At 38.4% G+C, this 19,958-nt stretch overlaps 1 protein-coding gene across 16 annotated transcripts in view; it reads left to right on the forward strand.

Moving 5' to 3' along the window:
- EPB41L2 (erythrocyte membrane protein band 4.1 like 2) overlaps positions 1-19,958 on the forward strand; it is a 199,768-nt gene that overhangs the window by 37,621 nt on the left and 142,189 nt on the right. Inside the window, exon 2 of one of the 16 annotated variants that reach the window (XM_031456316.2) lies at positions 17,667-17,783. The exons of 14 other annotated variants lie outside the window; for them this stretch is intronic. The gene's annotated coding sequence lies outside the window, so the exon portion shown is untranslated. The remainder of the gene's footprint in view (positions 1-17,666; positions 17,784-19,958) is intronic. One more of the 16 variants, XM_031456317.2, reaches the window with a different exon arrangement.

The following is a 19,958-nucleotide window of genomic DNA, read 5'->3' on the forward strand; positions in this document are numbered from 1 at the left end:
TGAGTCATAGGGAGCACTCGGTAAATAGAGCCTGAATGAGTGAAATAATAATGGCTTATTATAAGCCACTTAAAAGCTGGCAGGTTTCTCTAATAAAAGGTTTATTTGTTTGATGTGTAAAGAAAGTTAAATACTCCTGTAGACACAGAGTTCTTTTTAGGAAAGGGAAGTTTGTATTTGTATCCACTGAAATCTTTGGCTCTGTAAAGATTAGATGGAACTAATTTAGGAAGGAAGATGAAGGACAATAGGAAAAGAGATACATAAGAAATTTACATTTTTCAGATGATTTTTAGGTCATTGTGATTGTGTAAACTTTTAGGGTAATGATGAAATAATCAGATCTTTCAAGTGTTTGATTTACTGCTCCGTAATTACATTTTAAAATAGCAGTATATCACTTATGAATATGAAAGGATTGCTTTTGCCATTCTTGTATTTTATGAAACTTTTTGTGGAACAGTTTTTATCTAACATAGTTTTCCAGGACATAGCATCTTCATTTCTTTCTATGTTGTTTGAGGTTAAGCACTTTTTAAGTCATTTATTCAACAAACGTATTGGTGCCAAGCAGTGTTGTAGGAATGAGAAAAGAATGATTTACAAAACAGACAAAAATTCCTCTTTTCATGGAAATCATGTTCTAGAGTTGAATCCCGTATGATGATGTCACAAGAATTTTACCCAGAGGCGTATCTGATTACTTAATGTATGTAGTATCCACAATGTCTTAGAGAATTCAATTCTTAAAAGATTTTTATTACATATGATGTTTTTTATAATTGGAAGGACATGCTCGCTAGGAACAATGGATTAAATGATTACACTAATCTTATAATAGCAGCTGACACAGATTGCTTACTATGTACCAGGTACTGGAATAGAACTAGAATGTTTTAATTCATTTAAAGCCCACACAGTTTATGAGATAGCTGTCAATAATTTTCATTTTGCAGATGAGGAAACTGAGAAACGGAGATTAAATCAGCTGATTGGTTGAGCCAGGATTTAAACTCAAGCATGTTAGTAATTTATTGTTTAAAATGAAGCAATTAAGAGATTGTTCCCTTTGAAGAGATACTTTATGAAGATTTGACTATAAAGCTGATGGAGAATTATGTACAGGAGTTGGTATAAAGCATGTGGTATGTAGTGTAGTAATTAGGATAGAATACCTGGGTTTGTAACTTAGCTGCTGTGTACTTTAGTTTCATCATCTATGAAATGGGAACAAGAGTGGTACCTACTTCATAGGGTTTGTGAGGATTAAATCAGTTAGTATACACAAAAACTCAGCAGAATGCCTGGTGCATGGGAAGTGATGGGGACGTATTAGCTGATGTTCATACTATTACCATTTTTAAAAAGGATTCCCTCTTTCCTGCTATGTATTTGGGTGTATAACTTTGTCCATGCTTTCCTGATTGGTTTTTCTGTTTTGTATCAATGTGGTTTTTTTCGCCAGGGTTTTGCTCAGGAGGGTATTGGAATGTGGTTCTTTGAGTCTGTGTAGGATTTTTAATGTTTTTCATTTATATGAAAATGATTTGCTATCTTTGTAACAGAGAGGTTGAACCACCAGTATATAACCAGCATATAACACCGGAAGTCCTCCAATCTTGAGATGATGCTTGTGCTGAAATGGTGTTTTCTTGAGCAAACTTTGCTAAACCACATGAAGTGGATGGGAAAGGAAGGGGTCAGAATGAGCTTAAGAATTGTTCTAAGAGTGTGGACAGCACAGTGAGAGCTGAAGGGTTGGGGACTCATGGGAAATCCCATCAGTAAACTGAACAATTGATTATGATCATCAGTGATGGGCTGGTTGACCCTGTCTATATATACAGTGAGCCTGAATGATCGACTGGCATCTCTCACCAGAAATATTAGAGACATTTAGGATGGAAAATCAATTTACTGGTCGTTTTGCTGTCATTTCATCCACACTGTGGCTAACTCCAGTGTTGGTAACATCCTGGAATGTGTATAAGCAATAGATAGGGAGAGGAAACCACTTTGGGTCAAGGAGAGTATGAAAGTTAGAATTACAGATTACTTAAAACATAGTAACAAGGAAAACACGACATCGCAGAACTTGGGAAAAGCCACAAAAGCTGTAACCTGACATTCATAGCTTTAACTTACTGTCATAGTAAATGAAAAAAAAAACTGAAATAAACTAAGCATTATATTTAAGACAATATAACGAGAATCAAGAACTGGGCCTTCCTGATAAATAAGGAAGAGGGAGTTAATGGCATGAACAAAAATTGGAAGAGGAAAAAAAATGGAATTGGTACCTAAGAGCTAATTTTGTGAGTGAGGGAGGGAGGGACAGTTACCCAGTAAAAGATAAACATCTAGCTATTTTAGCTAGGGAAAACAAAATTAGAAAAAATTTTACAGCCTTAGATTAGTAGAAGATATTATAAAGACATACCTCTGGTAATAATTTTTAAAATAACCAACAAAATAGAAATATTCTTGGGAAAATATAAGTGTTTTCCTCCAGAAGAAACAGAAAATCTTAGAAATTTATAATCATAGAAAAGATTGAAAAATATAAATTGCTGGGCTTAATGATAGAAAGGTGTTTTCATATTACCATGGAACAGAAAACTCCCTTGCTGTTCCATAAAATAGCAATCTTTAAATTTCAAGTTCACCAGAACTCTAATACTGACCACAATAGTGGGAAACAAAAACAAAAACAAGAAGAAAAACTATAGGCTAACGTCACTCATAAAAATATGTAAGGACCCAGTAAAACAGAAAGTCTATTATAACCACGTAGAATTCAGGAATGTAGAAATAATCTGCCATTTCAAATTCCTTTAATAGATTTTATCATATTGCAAACTGAAAGGAAAACATAATTATTTTGCTAGATAAGGCTGACATTCTTGAAAAAGCTAACTAAATTTGGAATGCAGTATAATTTTTTCATATACTAAATAGTATTTTTCAAAATAATATCTAATATTATACTTAACAGTATAATAACAATATTCTTAAGTTCAAAATAAAAAATTGCTACTTTTAGTCATTTATGTGGTTCTTGAAATTTGTCAATATGTTATAAGAAGAGAAATGAGCATTAAGTATTGGAAAGAAAGAATTAACATTTTTCATGGTTTATATAATATTCTGTGTGCAAAACTCAATTGAGTCATGGGTTACCAATTTAAAAATGCTGTGTAAAGAAGATCTTATTTCTAGTTCCTAATAATGCAAAATATCTATGAACAAATCTAACAAGATATGTAAAACCTGTATGGATAAATTACGGAACATTGAAGGATGTAAAAGAATGGCTGCTGAATAAATGGAGAACTCTTCCATTGTCCATGGGTGAGAATGCCTACTATTGTAAACATACCAGTTTTCCCCAAATATATCTGTAATTTCAGTGAAAATTCACTCAAAATCCAAGCAGGGTTTTTATGGAACAGTTGACCTTAAAATTCATGTGGAAATGAGCATATGTTCAAGACTACTCAAAATAATTTTGAAGAACAATTTGGGAAGAGTTGCCCCACCACACATATCAAACCTATTAAAACTGCTGTTGGCAAGGATAGATAATTAGACTAGTGAACCTAATATAAGCCAGTATGAGCCTGGAAACTTGATATAAACTAATAAAAGGAATTTTGTTATGTAATGAAGGTGGTCTAAATCAGTAGGGGAAGGTGAAATAAATAGGACTGGTATGTTCATTTATTTGCTTATATGGGGGGAGAAAAATTTTATTCTTTACTTTATACACTAAAATTCATGGTAGTTGCATTATGGATAGGCTTAAAGGTGGAAAGCCAATCTTTAAAAGTCTTAGAAGAAAATGTTAGCATTGTTGGGGGATAGGAAACAGAATACACAAATGATAAAGAAAAAGATTGAGAAGTTTGAGTCTATTAAAATACACCGTCCATACAAGAGAATATACTACAGTGGGAAAACAAGGCTGCAAATATGTTTGTAATGCATGCTTGAAAGACATGGCTTGTTGCCTGCCTTGCCTATTGTCCTTTCTGTATTAACGTTATTAATTTTGTACCCATTTAAAAATGGCTGTCTTCTTTAATGTCCTTCAGAGGTCATTAGTTAGGAGCAATGAGATGTAAGTTAAGTATTTCTGAGAAAGCTTTGCTCCCTAAATATGGAGCCTGGTCCACCCTGCCCCGCCTGGCATGTGGATATAATGTCTGGAGCTGCAGCAGCTGCCTTGCAGTGAAGAAGTTGAAAGTACTGGTTAAAAGATGTCAGGGCAGGAGGATAAAATGCAAGTTCCTTGGCGGTATTCTTGGCTAGATGTGTCAGCCGTGAATCACCTACTTCCATACTTGTAATCATATGAGAAAAATGACTTTGGTCTATTCCAGCCATTGTAGCTGGGCTTTTGGATACGATTACTGGAAATAGCTTGTATACTACGAGGATTAAAATCTAGATTATATGAACAACTCCTATAAGTGAATAAGAAAAAGAAAGACAACCTAATAGAAAAATTGAAGATAACTGTAGACAGTTCACAGAATGGAAACCACATGGCCAGTAAGCATATGAATCTCACTAATAGTTAGGAAATGCAAGTTAGAGACTTTTCCATAATCATTATAAGTCAAAAAATATCAAGTATTGGGGAAGCTGTGTATCATTCATTGTTGGTAAGGCTATAAATTGGGGCAATCATCCTGGAGAACACTTCGGCAATGTCAGGTAAAACTGACCGTATCACACTAGCCAGCATTCCATTAGGTAGGAACCCTAGAGATTCCCGTACCTTTGCACTGAGACATGGGAGAAGTGGTCACTAAGATGTTTATAATAGGAAAACAGTAGAAACAACCTACACTTCAAATGGGAAAAAGAAAGTTTGTTTTATAATGGAGTACTACATAGGTATTAAAAAGAATGACTTACCTGTGTGAACAACATAAAAGTACATATTTGAGCATAGATAAATCTGAAAAACTTAGACTTGAACAAAAAATACAAAAGATTATGAGTGTGATGATAATATTTGTATAAAATATGAAAGCAGTATTGAATGCCAAATTATGTTACCATCGTAGGCACTGAGAGATACACAAACTTGGGCAAATATTTTCTACTCTTTCTGGAAGCCTAAAAATTGATTTTTTAAAATCCAGCCAATGTTAATTAATTGCCTCCTTTATTCCTTACAGGGTCTTATTTACTGAGGATATTATAACCAGAACTGCTCCTTGACCAATATATGATGTTAAGTTTTTAAAGCACTTTGCAAAATGTATTCATGTATTTTCACTTAATTATCCTAATTGCTTTCTGAGGCAATAGGCAGGATTTTAATTCTTACTCAAATTAAGTGGCATTAGTTGGACTTGATCTTTTGATTTCTAGTTTAGTTCTTTTAATCATAGTTTTATAGTTTTTTTCAACACAATCTTATGTCTAGATATACTTTATGTAGCAGAACAAGTGATATTTTAAATATAACTATAGTGGCTATCTAATTGGAGTAATCCAGTGTTGAATCTTTTTTTTTTTTTTTTTTAAGTTAATGAGTTACTGATTTATTGCCTTGGGGCAAGGATGGGGAGGGGTGAATACAGTTTTTAAACCTTAAACCTTAGTATGCACAAGAATCATCCAGTGAATTTACAAAAAAACTCCCAATTCTCTGGCCCTCCCCTCCCCCCAGCAGCCTCAGAATTCTGTCTTTTCTCTTTCTCTTTGCATTACTAGATTGGCTTCTTAAGGGGTGTGAGCTTTTCTCATTCATTTTGGTATTCTCCACAGTGAATAAATAGCCTGATGGGGTGTGTCTGTGTTTCCTTATTATGTGCTTAATAAATGTTTGCAGGATGAATTCAGGAAGAACTTTTCAGAAGTGAATACCTAGACAAAGTTAGTATTATATTAATTGTGTATGGAGAAGACCAGAAAGAATTTTAATGCTCAAAATTTACGTATGTGTTGAAGTTGGTTTTCAGTTAACCTGTTAAGCATTATTTTCAAACATTCTTTTCCTTAGCAAGATCATTTAAAAATATTATAAAATTCCAGGGAAGGATTTTGCTGGAAAAGCTATAATAAAGTAAGACTAAATGGAGAAAAATCACATTATTTTGCACAAGTATATCAAGCCGGCTTGAAAGTTAAGTTTTCTCCTTAGAGAAGTTTTTCTCTAACACAAGCTACTGCGAATTGTTCAGCCCATTGGCAGCAACACAGAAAACTGCCCTTTTCACCCTTTCCAGCACACAAACATAGACGATTCATGGCTGGAATCTATCTTCAAGAAACTGCTGGCTTTATTGAAGCCAAATGTGTAGAGTTTTTCATTTAGACACATGAAGGGCCTTCAGTGCTCTTGCCATATAGAAAGTAAGCCACATAGAGATGCTTAAAAAAACAAAAAACACAACAACAAGCAAACAAAACACCCTCAACTTATTGTGTGTAAATACAGATGCAAACATAACCTATTTGGTAACAAATACATCTCTGTCTTCTGTACCCTTCATCCCTCTCAGTGTTAGCTGTGCTTCTTAATGTAGTAACTACACAATAAATCCTGGTGGAAACCTGGCAGAAATTAGTGACGATTCTCCCTTTTTCATCTCTTTTTGCTGTTTAAAAAAGTCCAATTAAATTCTAAGATGAGTTTTCCAGTGATGTGAGAAATTAAAAAATGTAATAGTAGTAAAGAGATTCTTTAATTGCCCGTTTAGCTCAAATGTAAAGTAAACTTTCCCAGGCTGAACTTTTCGAACTTGGGCCAGAAAAACCCATGTGTTTGAACAGTGAACTTAAGTGCTTTGACTTTTCCTGCCAGACCTCTGGATAACCTTGGGGCAGCTGTTCTTCTGTTGTTGTTTACTTACTCGAAAGTAAGTCTTATGAAGATGAGGATAGTTAACTCAAGGAAATCTTTTATTCTTTCTTTGGTGGTTGTCTTACAGGCTATTTCATGCTGGTGTCGACTACCTCAGACCCCCCAGTGTAAATAAAGCTCCAGCAAGGAGGTCATTGCTTCCTGCTCCTTCCATAGACACTTTCTCAGAAATATTAACAATTAGATGTACTTTGAAGATGCTGTTAAGCTGAGAAACAGTAATATGAAATCTCTTTGATATTCTGTTTTGTTGTGGGAGATGAAAGATGGTCAGGGTTATTAACGGTCAAGGCGAGCAATAAATGAAAGCATGTTTGCAATTAGCGCTTGCTGCACACGTGCAATTTATCTATTTAAATTGGAAAGATTATCTACAATAACATGGTGTACCTTTTATACCGCACTACAGGCAAGCCGGGTCTCTACCTACTAGACATGCAAGATTTTGCCTTTGATTTTTCAATTTGGAATCCTTGGTTTGCCTCCTAGTTTTCTTCCCAGTACAATCTGCAGGATTTATTTTGCTGGAAAAATTCAGTGTACCTTTGAAAAGGAGTTCTGAACTTGAACGTGTTTTAAATTAGTGTTAATAGTGGACTCTGAAAAATATTCTTTTGATTATCTTTTATTAAATCAAAGTAAATGAATCGAGGTTCCTTTGCTTATCATTTTTGTGTGGTTTTTGGACAGTTTCTGATAACTGCACCCTTTTGGAGAAGTTGCCTTTACATCATGGTTGGAACTTGTTTGAGGTTGCGGGTCATTCTGGGGAGACAGAAAATGTCCTTGGAAAATACTGATTTGATTTTCTTTTTCAATCTGTGAATTGTGAGCTTGGTTCACCAGATTGCCTTTTGGAATTTGACTTTCTCAAGGCAGGGTAGTGTCCAGCTTTATTTTGTGAGTAACTACGGATGCCTTTTTGCCATTTGGGTCTCTGTTTTTTAAACATAAATGATATATCTGTGAAATTTTAAGCCAAATGGGATTCGAAGGAATTTTCCTGGTTTTCAAAGATTCTTTAATTTTGCATTCAAAAAGCAATTTTGGCTGTATTTTTAGAAGTTAAATACGTTACAGCTGTTGAGTCATTTACCACCTCCTGCCCTCACCTCCACTTAAATAATTGAAGGAGAAAAATAGAGATTGATTTTGTATGCTTGAATAAAAATCTGAGACCAACTTCATCTTTGTGGCTTGCCAGGATACCTTTACGTGATCCTTAAGATTGTAGAAAAACCCCAGATTCAAAGAGAAGGTACGAGATTTTTGTTTTAATCAAAAGGCAGATGTACCTACTTTAATCTCTTATTGGAAACATGATGAGTTGAGTTGCGAATAGTGGGAAGCAGAGGACAATTAAGCATCAGGAAATGGCTTCACATGTTGCCTATTGCATCCTGGACGATTTGGATAAAACAGAAACAGCTGTGATGCCAAATGCCCTGTAGATTTCAAATGCTGGTGTAAAGCGTGGTGTTGCAGACTTTACGAGCTGATTTAATAGAGAGCTTTGCCCACAGGTCTTTTGGTGACTTGCTTTCAGTTTTCTTCACAAAAATGCAAAATATGTGGGGCCCTTTCATACTGCTAAACGAAAAGTTGTGTTCATTTGGCTCTATAAAGCAAGTAGCCTTGAGAGATGGGCTTGCCTAGAAATTGACTACATTTTTGTGGGAGAACGGGTGAAAAGGGCGGTTTCCTGTGTTGCTGCCAAAAGGTCTGAACAGTTTGTAGTAGCTTGTGGCTAGAAAACAACTTCTGTGAGGCAAAAACAGCAACTGCAAACTGGCTCCGGGTCTGTGTGAGACAATGTTCTCCTTTCCTACTTGATTATTAAACTTCATAGAAAATTTATCTAGCGAGTTTTTAAACTCAGCTGCTTAAGATGGTGTCTTGGTGGATTTGGATAAAAACCTGGGGAAAGATATTTGGAGTTAGCCCAAGTGGTGCATAATATGGTACCTAACAAAAGGGCAGCGTTTATATTTTGACCGTGAGCTTAGAGAGTAGTCCATTTTTCTCCTGCCCTAAAAAATGCAGGTATATCTTGGCATCTAAGATATGTGTTTTCACAGAAATGAATTTTTTCAGTTAGCTTATTAGGAGTGTGTTGTCTTAGTTCACTGGGGATCCGTATTTCATTCTGTACTAGAAATACGTTTATAAAATATATACGTGAAACTACTGGTAATTGTTACTTGATGGTACTGACCATGTACTTTACACGTACATTACTTGATAGTAATGACCATGACGCCATGCTCATGTCCTTCCATTGGCTGTGTCGTTTCCTTCTCTGGAAAAGGGGAAAAGCTTAGAGGGCAAGTGTCAGGCAGCTAGAAAATGGTTGGAGCCAGCCAGGGTTTGGAAGCTAGTCTGTGCGTTCCTAATTATTTCAAAAAAGTTACTGTTTCAGATACGCATTTTGTGGAATTGAAATCTGTTAACGATTTGTTGTAGTGGAGTGGGCTTGGTTACGTGGAATAAAGGTGGACTTGGTTGGATTTGGTTTTAATGTTTTCACTAAGCTCATTTTCAGTTGCAGCTTTCACCACACTTGAGCATCTGTGTACTTATTGTTGCTTCAATGCTCCAGACTTTACTTTTTTGGCCTTAATTTTGACCTCTCTCTTCTGTTGGGGGTATCTATTAGCTTTTCATTAAAATACAGACAGTAGTTAATAAGACAGGACCTTTTTCTTAATATTTTGCCCTGTTCATCAACATTAGTGTCTTCTTTATTATATATTTAATAAATAGGCTGACGCTCATAATCTAGCACTGTGGTTCTCAACTGGGATGGTGGGGGGGTGGGGGGGTGAGTTTTGTCCCCTAGGGGACATTTGGCAGTGTCTGGAGACATTTTTGATTGCCATGACTTGAGGGTGTGCTACTAGCGTCTACGTGTGGAGGCCAGGAATGCTGCTAAACATCCCACAATGCACAGGACAGCTCCTCAGACAACAGAGAATTATCTAGCCAAAATGTCAATAGTGCAGAGGTTGAAAAACCCTGACCTAGCTGATGTAGGGCACAGACCAAATCTTATTCATTAGAAACTGCTTCTGTTTTGGTGAGATTTTCTTCATAACAAAACAACTCTGGTAGCTAGGCAGAGGTAGAGGAAGAGCCTATCCATCTGTCTGCTCACCCAGCCCTAAACCAGATAACCCAGGTTGCTCTTCCGCTGGATTCTATCTTTTAGCTGCTTCCTACGTTCCTCTCCTATCCTGACTTAGGTGAGATCAGACCTTAAGCTATCACCTGCTATTATCTTAGCCACAATTACTTGATTGCCTTTAAGAATGGTACGAGGAATACTTTGACTTGGGGTGGGAGAAAAGCAAAAGAATGAAAAGGATATCCACCAAGCTTTTGCCTGGGATAAACGTCCTCGTGTGCTTCTCACCATTTATATTGAGCCCAGAGATGCAGTTGTAAGTGATCTTCACAGGTTCACACATACCTACAGGGTCAAATTGATTAGCCTTATGAACTTGAAAACAAAGACAATGGATACATGGAATTTTCAGATAATCTGAAAAAGAAGAAATCTGGGTCTAATATCTATCAGAGAGCTACTATATTAGTAGAGAAATTGACTGACTTTTGCATGTTATCATGGGTCTCAACTTTGTAATTTTAATTCAGTTTACCAGGTTGAAAGGAGCAACCTGTACTGGTATCTTGATGCCTTTGCATATACTTGGGATGTGGTACCTCCTTTCTTTGCATCTTCATCCTTCAGAGATGATCCTAATTTTACCTTCATATTCTACTCTTACACATTTTTGCAGATTGCTTTATGGAGTATTTCTCAGAACGAATTGTAATGACTTCCTCCCTGTGTCCCCTAGGTTATGTGTGCTGGCACAGTGCTGGATACATAGTGGCTGTTCCCTACATGTGGAGCAGATGAATGGTGGAGGAGGTGGAAGCACCTTAGCAACCTTAAAGCTGAATACCAAAAATGGTTGGTAGGGCTTTTGAAACTCAGGGTACTGAGAAAGGAGCCTAAATAAGGGGAGGGCAGAAGTTGTTAGATTAGCACGACCTTGTTGGTGTGGTTTGTGCTGTGCACCTTTTTTTTTTTTTTTTAACATTAGCGTCTGGGTGACTGAGGCTGGAAGGCTAGCCTGTGATCTTGGTCATGTCTGCATACCTGCAGGTCTCAGTGGTGGTCACGGCTACCTGAGGTTCCTCCAAGCTAAATTACCCTCTGGCTTTGAATTGCTCGTAACCTTTGCATGTTCTCAAATCTGCCTATTTGCTGGCATATGTGATTTCAATCTAGATTTCTTAACTGCTTTAGTCACTTTAGTCACATCGCGTCTGGCCCCCCTCCAGGAAGAACTGAGTTTCAAAGTGATAGAAATGACCCTTGAAACTGCAGTGATTTTGCTGTGGTGGCTCTTTACAAGACGTTGAATTCTGGTCTTGACTTTGTGTTTCCTCTTTGGGCAGATATGCTTCCTTAGCTTTCACTCTTCCTGGCCCTTGGATTTCAAGAGACACAGCTTTATTTTACTCTGGGGATTATTATGTGTGTTAGTGTCACCATTTAGTGGCCTGGGTTAGAATAAATAGCAACTGAAAAATGCATGTGTTCTGTTTTTCTGTTGAATTACATGAAAGCATTTATTAGACATTTTGATTCAAAATGGAGATAATTATGGGAAAAAGCTGTTTATTTCAGCAAAAACCCCCTAGCTGGGCACCAGTGCTTACCACTGTGGACATGTCGTTGGACTTGGCCCTTGCAGATTGAACATGCCTAATTGCACAGGTGTCTGCATGGTTGAACAAATTATATTTGGACAATAAACTGTTATGCCTGACAGTGATTAGAGAGGCAGTGCAGAGTTGCACATGGACTCCTGTGGTAAGGGAATTAGAGACTATTACCAAACATTTTCATAAAATAGAAAACAAAGACTTTTTGAGAGTAAATATTTTTTCTTTTATTCTTTAATGGTCAAGTTTACTTAAACTGAGTAATTTTGGAAGTTAGCCTTGTACTGGGCAGTTTTTTTTTTTAATGAATGGCTAGTAACTTTTGTTTATTTATAACACTGAGTTTGTTGAATAATATCAGGTTTTCCTTATTGGAGGACAGCTGTGGTTAGATTGTGGCTGAGACCATACGAAGATCCAGTATCCAGTGTCATATGTTTTTTATCTGTAATTTTTCTTGCTTTATGTACAAGTGTGAAATTTATGTCCAGAAGAATAGGGGTGTGGGTTGACTAGGGAACTGTCGGAGGATTTCTGGGGATCTCCAAGGGTCCTGTTAAAGTTTGTGGCCATGGGTTTAAGTTCAGAAAAGTTGTCATAGTCATGTATTTTTGTTCGACCGCATGGGTGCAAGTCTGAAGAAAGGCTGCAGTTTTGCCACTGTGCAGAGCCTCCCATTTGGGAGAGGAAAGAGAAGGGGGGGTGGGAGGAAAGAGGTGCCCTTTTTTATGGCCCAAGCAGCCTGCTGGCTGGCAGAAGTCTCATTGAGTAGAGTGGTTGGGGCTGGATTAAGCACAAAATGCCTAAGTTTAGACTTTAGGCCTGATCAGGGTGACCATTTGAAAACTTCGTTTCCATTAACACTGGGTGTGTTTTACTGTGCATTTGTGAACTGGGTTGGAATGTAAATATCTTATTCTGGGTCACAGTCAGAAAAATTTGAAAGCCAATGCTTGGGAACCGTGGGAATGGGTAACTGAGATGGTGAGGAGGGCAGAATCATTGGGATTTGCTTTTTGAGTAGGAACCAACACACATGCACACATACACGCACCTCTGTGTCTTACAGAGAGGAATTAGAGGTACAGATAATAAAAACGATTTCCATCTAGGATGCAGCTCCCTCTCCCCTAGTAGGGACTTTACGGGGTGGTGGAGGAAAGTATGGGCAGATACTGGTTCAGCTTCTGGCTGAACACTGGATCTGTGGAAGCTTCCCTGTCAGACTGAGGGAAATAGACTGGGAAAATGTCAGAGTGTGGGTCGTCACCAGGATCCTGTGATTCTGTAAAAAGCTGGGCAGTGAGGAGAGGGGGCTTTTGATGTGCTCTGGGAGAGCATTCTGCAACTTCGAGTTATGGGTTGACCACATAGCATGTAATCAGCAATAGGAAACGGAAAATTAATTTTTAGAGGGCTGTGAGGGTGACAAAGCTCTGTAAAAGATCAAGTAGACAGTCGTGGGAATTGTGAGACAACTTCTGGCTTCTTTCTGCTGTCTTGATTTTTTTAAAAATAAAAAATATTAGCATTCGCTTCCCAGTGTGATTTGGCTTTGCCCTTAGAACGTAAGTGAAAACAGACAAACACATCTGGCCTCTCCTTGTCCATCTGCCTATTGCTTTGAGTAGAACAATCTTGACAGTGAGTTGTAAGGCCTTGTGTGGCTTTCTAGGCTGAACTTTGGCGGGGGAAAGGTGCCTTTCCGTTTATACTGGACCACATTGGTGAGGTGTTGGCAGTGGGGAGCAGGAGGCCACAGTTCCGTGGCTCTTAAAAAAGGGAGAGGAAGGTGCCTGGGGAGTTGTGGAGTGGGGAGGGGTTCAGAGATCTAGGTGGAGGCCCAGGTTCCTGGAGCTCCTCGGGTCCATTCCCCCAGGGTTCCTGCGTCAGCCCTGGTCAGGTGCCCCGTCCCTGGGTGGGCCCTTTGCTAGAGCAGTGGTGGGCAAGGGGTGCCTCACTGAGCTGCCTAGTATGAAAAAGGTGGCAGAAATGGTCATCTCCCACTTGTTCTCCCGGCAGCAAATGTGTTTCAGTTGAAATCTCTTTATATGTGTTTTCCTTAGAAGTGTTCACATTTTTCAAGTACTTTCAGGTGCATTATAGATTAATTGGCCCTTCTTAAGTAGGCCTGGGGAGTTTGTACTGCCTTTGATGACTGTTTCTGTGGGGGAAGATAATAATAGCTAACATTTAGAGTTTACTTTATGCCAGAAACCATCATTCTCCAGTATTTTATCTTATCTGTATGGGTAGCTGGGCATTAGATTTTCTTAGGCTCGTCTTAACAGAATAAGGATTGAGGCCCCCATCCCCCACTTCACTTCTGTCATCCTCATCTCATTCCCCCACTATGCTGGTTCCTTCCTCAGCCAAGCCCGCACTTCATCTGGGGTTGGGGTGTATGTATGGCTTTTTTTCAAGGCAGTGACTCACAATCTGACTCACAGTCTGGCCTATCATGAGTCCGGGACTGCCTGTAGACAGGCGAGCAGAATTGGCCCTTCTCAGGCCTGCCAGGTGTTAAATAACGGTTTAGAGCTGCTAAAGTTTGGCCTTCAAGGATGGTCCTGACGGTGTTTGATGCTGTGCTCTACAAAATGTTTAAAACTGAAAAGTGGTGAGTGCAGGATTCCTAAGCAGAGTGAAGTCAAATGTGACTGAGGTTTTCTGGGGCTGGGAGAGATTGTGTTTTTATGTTAACTAGCATTGGGTGGGCTAAGGGATTCTAGCCACAGCTGCATTCCAGAGGCAGTTCAGAGCCATGGTTGGTAATGACATCACCTCAACAGGTGCCAAATCATTTTTTTTTTTTTGGATATTGCCTGCCCCATACCTTTTTTAAAAAAAGGACGTTTAAGTACCACTGTGAGGTTTTGTTGCAGAAATAAGTATGAAATCCAATTCTGGGTGTGTGTGTAGAGGTAGGGAGATGGAAATACAGTGCTTTTGAAAACTATGCAGTCCCCCAAATTCCGGTTTTAGGTTACTTGCGTTCAATCACTCCGTAGGGCTTTTTATGGGGAAGGGTGGGGACGGAGGAGGGGATTCGGACTAGATGAGAAAAGTAGCTGTGGAAAAACAAAGTTGTGGGGTTTCCCCCCTCGACTGTCCCCCTGATTGAAGACTGGGCTGTGGTGTTTCTAAGAGAACTCTGATTTCCAGTGTATTTTATAGAAGCTGAAGATTCCAAGCTCAGATTGGAAATGTCAAGCCTGGATTCAAGGGATTGGATCTTTTTAATGATAAATTTATATGTTTGTCAAATAAAATACATATAAAAATAAGATACATATAAAATTCTCTGTATTGGAATACAGAGAAACATCAATAATAAAAAGCCAACCTCAATCTCACTTTCAAACATAATCACTTGATATTGTTTTGATCTGTGTACTCGACATTCATGGCTTATAGAAGAAATACTTCAGTAAATGAACATTTGCATACATTTCACAAAGCAGGGCTTATACCACATGTTTAATTTTGATGTCTGTTTTCATTCAGTCTTCTTTTGTGTACCATTTGCTATGCCAAGTAATTTTTTCATAATGTAGAATATTAGAACCACGAGGTACTTAAAAAGGTATTTTTTTTTTTTTTTGGTAGTTGAGGAAAGTTGGTAAAATGAAGTTAAATGATTTGCTCCAAATTACCATTACTTTCAGAGCTGAAATTAGAAGTGGTTTCACCTACTTCAGTATGCTTTTGCCTATTTGCCCTCCTCCGTCCCCACCCTTCCCCATAAAAAGCCCTAGGGAGTGATTGAATGCAAGTAACCTAAAACCGGAATTTGGGGGATTGCATAGTTTTCAGAAGCACTGTATTTCCATCTCCCTACCTCTACACATTTTGCCTATTTACTTCATTTGCTGGGGAGAATTTGTGATGTATTATTCTCTAGGATAAATTAGAGGTCATTGCCCCAGAGAATTTAATCCGTCTAGCTCTAACTTTGAGTATGAAAAAGAAATGAGACGTTGAAACTACCCAAACACACCTGTGTAGTTAAGTTCACTTGCCCCAAGTGATTTGGAAAAGTTTAGAAACCATTATGATGTGGCTGGATTGCTGCTATTTTAGGGTTATTGGATGTGAGCCTGAAAGGAGTGAAGTTTAAAAATGTATGTTTTACACTTAGTATAAGCACATTTGAAGTTTTTCTTTTCTGCCATGTTCAAACCAATAAATTTCTTAAAACTTTTTAGTGGTTTTGCCAAACTGTTAATTATCATCATATGCCAGATTTCTTCTACTCTGGAATTACATTTGTTTTATTTTGCTGAATTCCTACAGGAATTCTTAGCTGTATAATTCCTTTGGCAATTGCTTACTCAGTCTTACGGCATTTCTTCTACTGTTGTCTTGAAATGTGAGCATTTTTTAAGTGCTAACTTTCCTTAGTAACATCTGTGTTACTGTTGGTTGCACGGGTCAGCGGTCCAGATGGTCAGCTCCTCAAGGACGAGGAGTTTGTCTTATCATTTCCCTTCCTTCCTTCCACCTCTCTGCCCTCTACTTCACTTTGTCTCCATAGTCTAGCAGAGCACCTTGTAGGTTCTCACTGTTATTACTACGACTTGTTAAAGAGGTTCTGAGCAAATTAAGGAACGTGGCCTCCTCTCTTCTCTCCGTGAGTTGATAGTCTTGCTGGTCCCGCTGATTTCAGTAATCTCTCTGCAGAAAAAGCAAGTCTAGCATGATTTGCACATTGTTTTGGTCAATGGCAGTTCGATGTCCTTTTTGAGGCAGTTGTTTTGGATTCAGACAGTGTACTGGCGCACACAGCCTCAGACTCACCCTCACCTCTGTTTGACCTTAGTCAATCTAGAAGAAACTATATAAAACAGCTGAAGTGACTTTAGTGTGATGGGAGGGCTGTCTGAAAAATAGGTGATGGAGAATCCTCAGTTTTTGTTTTTCTTGGAAAAATTCTTCAACAAGAAGTCTTCAGCATATTAAATTCTGCATCTAGAAGACTTGGAAACTCAAATGTACAAAGTTGTCAGTATCTTGAAGGAAGAATTGAAGGTGAAATGAGGGGAATGAAGAAATTGTTGAGAATCTGAGGAGTAGGGAGTGGGGCAGAAAGGAAATAACTGCTGGGATATATTTGTTGGTGGGGGAAGAAGGGAAGGGAGAAAGAATGGAAAGAGATGGAGAAATAAGGATAAACAGCCAAATATTAGGGTGGGGACAAAAATCTGAATGTCCTTTGGCAAAGTTGATTATATTTTTGGTTCTTTTCCAAAAGTTTTTCAAATGATTGGGGTGGGTGGGGGATCTCCACTGGAGATCACAGATTAAGTGTTGTAGAAATATGACGGAAGTAGGAAGAGACAGAATTAAGAAAAAATTTTTTTTCTTTTTTTCTGGCAGTGCTCTCCATTTCTTATAATGCTGTACTTAATTTATTCCAAAAATTTGTTCAGTTATAATATAAAGATGTTGCTTTTGATCAACTACTTTTTTCCTGTCTCTCTCTGAGCTGCTTGCCTTAGAATAGGCATGGAGCCCTCCTCATCTGTCAACTTGTTCAGTGGGGAGAAGTGTCAAGACATAGAAGATAAGATGCCAAAGGAGACCAACCCCAGGAACTCGCTGCGCAGGACAGCAGCCACACCACGTTAGGGACCAAATACATTTGTGTGATGTATGCGCATGTGTGTGTATGTTCTTTTCCGGTAACAAAGAAGTGGATAGTTGCAACGTACTTGTGCAAAGTCTTGTGTTACTAGAGTGAGATCTTACTCCTCTTGAGAAGCCTTTTTTTATTCTTTGTATATAATTAATAATGGATCTATGTACTCTCCAGGCTGTTTGGCATTATTTTCCACCTGTTTGTTTCAGCAAAAAGTAAAAATAATTTTGGAATTAATTTTCTGATTGGAAAAGGAACATGAGCTCTTAAAGATATTTATGTTTTCCCTTGCGTTCTAGTAATCAGATGCATTATTTCCTGACCCGGAGCTGGGCCATCTCTGACATAAGCGTTAGGAACTGAATTGTGTCAGCACTGCTGCTTAAGGCGTTTATCTTAATCCAGGCGTCCTTGGAGTGTGCGGTGCCAAAAGCAAGGTGGTAGCAGTGATCATAGACGTGGGCTGCAGGTGTGAGTTCTGAGGAGCCCGGTGATTACCCAGTGAATCCATTACCGGTAACTGTGAGTTGATTGTTTTCTTTGGATGCTGTTTTGACCACATGAGGGGTAGTGGTATTTAAGTTATTTACAATGTCATTCTCCTAGAACAGAATGATATCCATGAATTCTGTCTCACAGGGTGCTGTTATGCAGCAAAAGTAAGCAGAGGGTGAGGAACCAGCTGTAGAGCTGGTTGAGATATGGTCCAGATTTTGGTATTTGAGTTGGCCAGTTTTCCTGGAAGATAAGCTTATATTGTGTTTATATAGATATTTCCTAAAAGTTCTGTGTAACTGTGACACAATTGTTTGAGTGTTCCAAGAGAATAAAATAGTGAATTTCTTGTCTTATGGCCTCGGTTCTGACAGTTACAGCTGCTGCTTTCCTGCACAGGTGCCCCTTCACTTTTCTAGCCATCCTTGGCCCTGCTTTCTGCCATTTCTGTGCCACCTTGAGGGGTGCAAGGAAGAAGATCCTTCTTACTGTCGGCAGATAAATGCTTTGTGTGGAGAAGAGATTACAGCAAAGCCTGTAGTTTAAAAAGGGAAAAGGCAGCCACTAGTCTACACTTTCATAGTGTTTTTCACACCTGTAGGGAATTGGAGGCTCAGCAGCATGAGGTGCATCAGGAAAAGAAGAACCAAGAGGAAAGTGTGTTTGGAAAAATGAGCTCCACTTGAGAAAACGCTGAGGGGCAGATTCATTGAGAAACAGGAGCTCATCACCCGGTTGATGTAACAAGTTAATGCAAATGAGAAATACCTGGTCAGGAGGTTAGGTTTCTGCCTTTTCTCAGGATATTCTTTAAAAAGAGATCCCTCAGTCACTGAGCTTGGTTTAAAATGTCTTAGATTCTCTAGTGTCTGTGATATAAAGGAGTGGCTTTCTTATTTTTCTAGGCCCCTCCCAGATCTAAAATTATATGAGTCAGGAGGACTGTATATTCCAAAATATGTTACTGTAGGATTTATTTCAGAGCCATTTCTAGATTCTTCTTGCTTTTCTTAGAATTTATTACTTTTTTTTTTTGAAGATAATGACTCTTTAGATGAGTCTTAACCCATGAGAACCAGTCACACAGGTGAAGATAGTAAGTCCCACCATCATCATGTGACTCTTAAAAGATGAGCTTTCTCATTACAAGTGTGCCAAAACAGTAACTGTTCCACTGGAGTGCTGTTTAATGTTAGATTTGCTTTATTGAATCATTAAGGTAATTATCTTGGATAGTAGAAAAATAAGATGACAGTGCCTAGAATTCTTTAAAAAATTGGTATGCTGAGTCTCTTTTCTTAAAAGTCTTTTCTTATAACCTCATTTGTTTCTGCCTAATACATTAAGGATAACTTTGTGCAAAGTGGTGTGTGTTTTGCCCTGGAGGTTACAGAGTTGAGTAAGACAGACTTCACTCAGTATGGTGGGTGAGATGTAGACATAGGGGACAGTACTGTAGCAAAGTACTAGGAGGGAGGAGGTGGGGTGAAGGGAGTGCTCTGGGCATCTGGAGGAGGGAAGGTTGGCAGGGCAGTCTTTGGCAAGGTCAAAGCGTGGTAGCTGGTTTTGCTCGATGCTGATGACGAGAATGCTTCTTAGTTTGCCCACTTTTGAGAAGAGGCTGTTGGAGTGAGCCTGGAGACTCGTGGCTTTTTCCCCCTGAGCAGTAGAAATCATAATGCTTAGCACTGAGCAGAAAGGCTAGTTAGACAAGAGGGTCTGCCAGGGGCTGGAGGACTCTGCATTTCAAGTAGAAGAATTTGGGTTTTCTGTCTACAGTTACTGAGATTCTCCAGACAGGTGAATGATGTAATCAGAACCAGGGTTTAAGAAGGTTAGGTGGCTAGAGATTCAAAATAGGGCTAACAAATTTATGACAAACTATTAATTGTGAGAAAAATTTACTTGCTGATAACTTGTTTACTAGTTTTACTTACTTTAATCATAGTCTCCTGTTTGTAATTATAACTGTGTTTTTTTTTTTTTTTTTACCTCCACAATACAAAAGTCATCAAATTATTTTTTAGGGTACTATCCACTGAAGATAATCAAGTACATACGCTTCAGATAAAAGTGAGGAACAGTCAGTTTAAGGTCTTGATTATGATCTTTCTCCACCCAATATATTCAGATTGTTTACTTTATTTTGTAATTAATTCTGGCTTTTTAGCGTTCTCTCACTGTTTTTTTTTTTTTTTTTTT

The sequence above is a fragment of the Camelus dromedarius genome, chromosome 6 (assembly GCF_036321535.1).
Source record: "Camelus dromedarius isolate mCamDro1 chromosome 6, mCamDro1.pat, whole genome shotgun sequence".
Lineage (NCBI taxonomy): Eukaryota > Metazoa > Chordata > Mammalia > Artiodactyla > Camelidae > Camelus > Camelus dromedarius.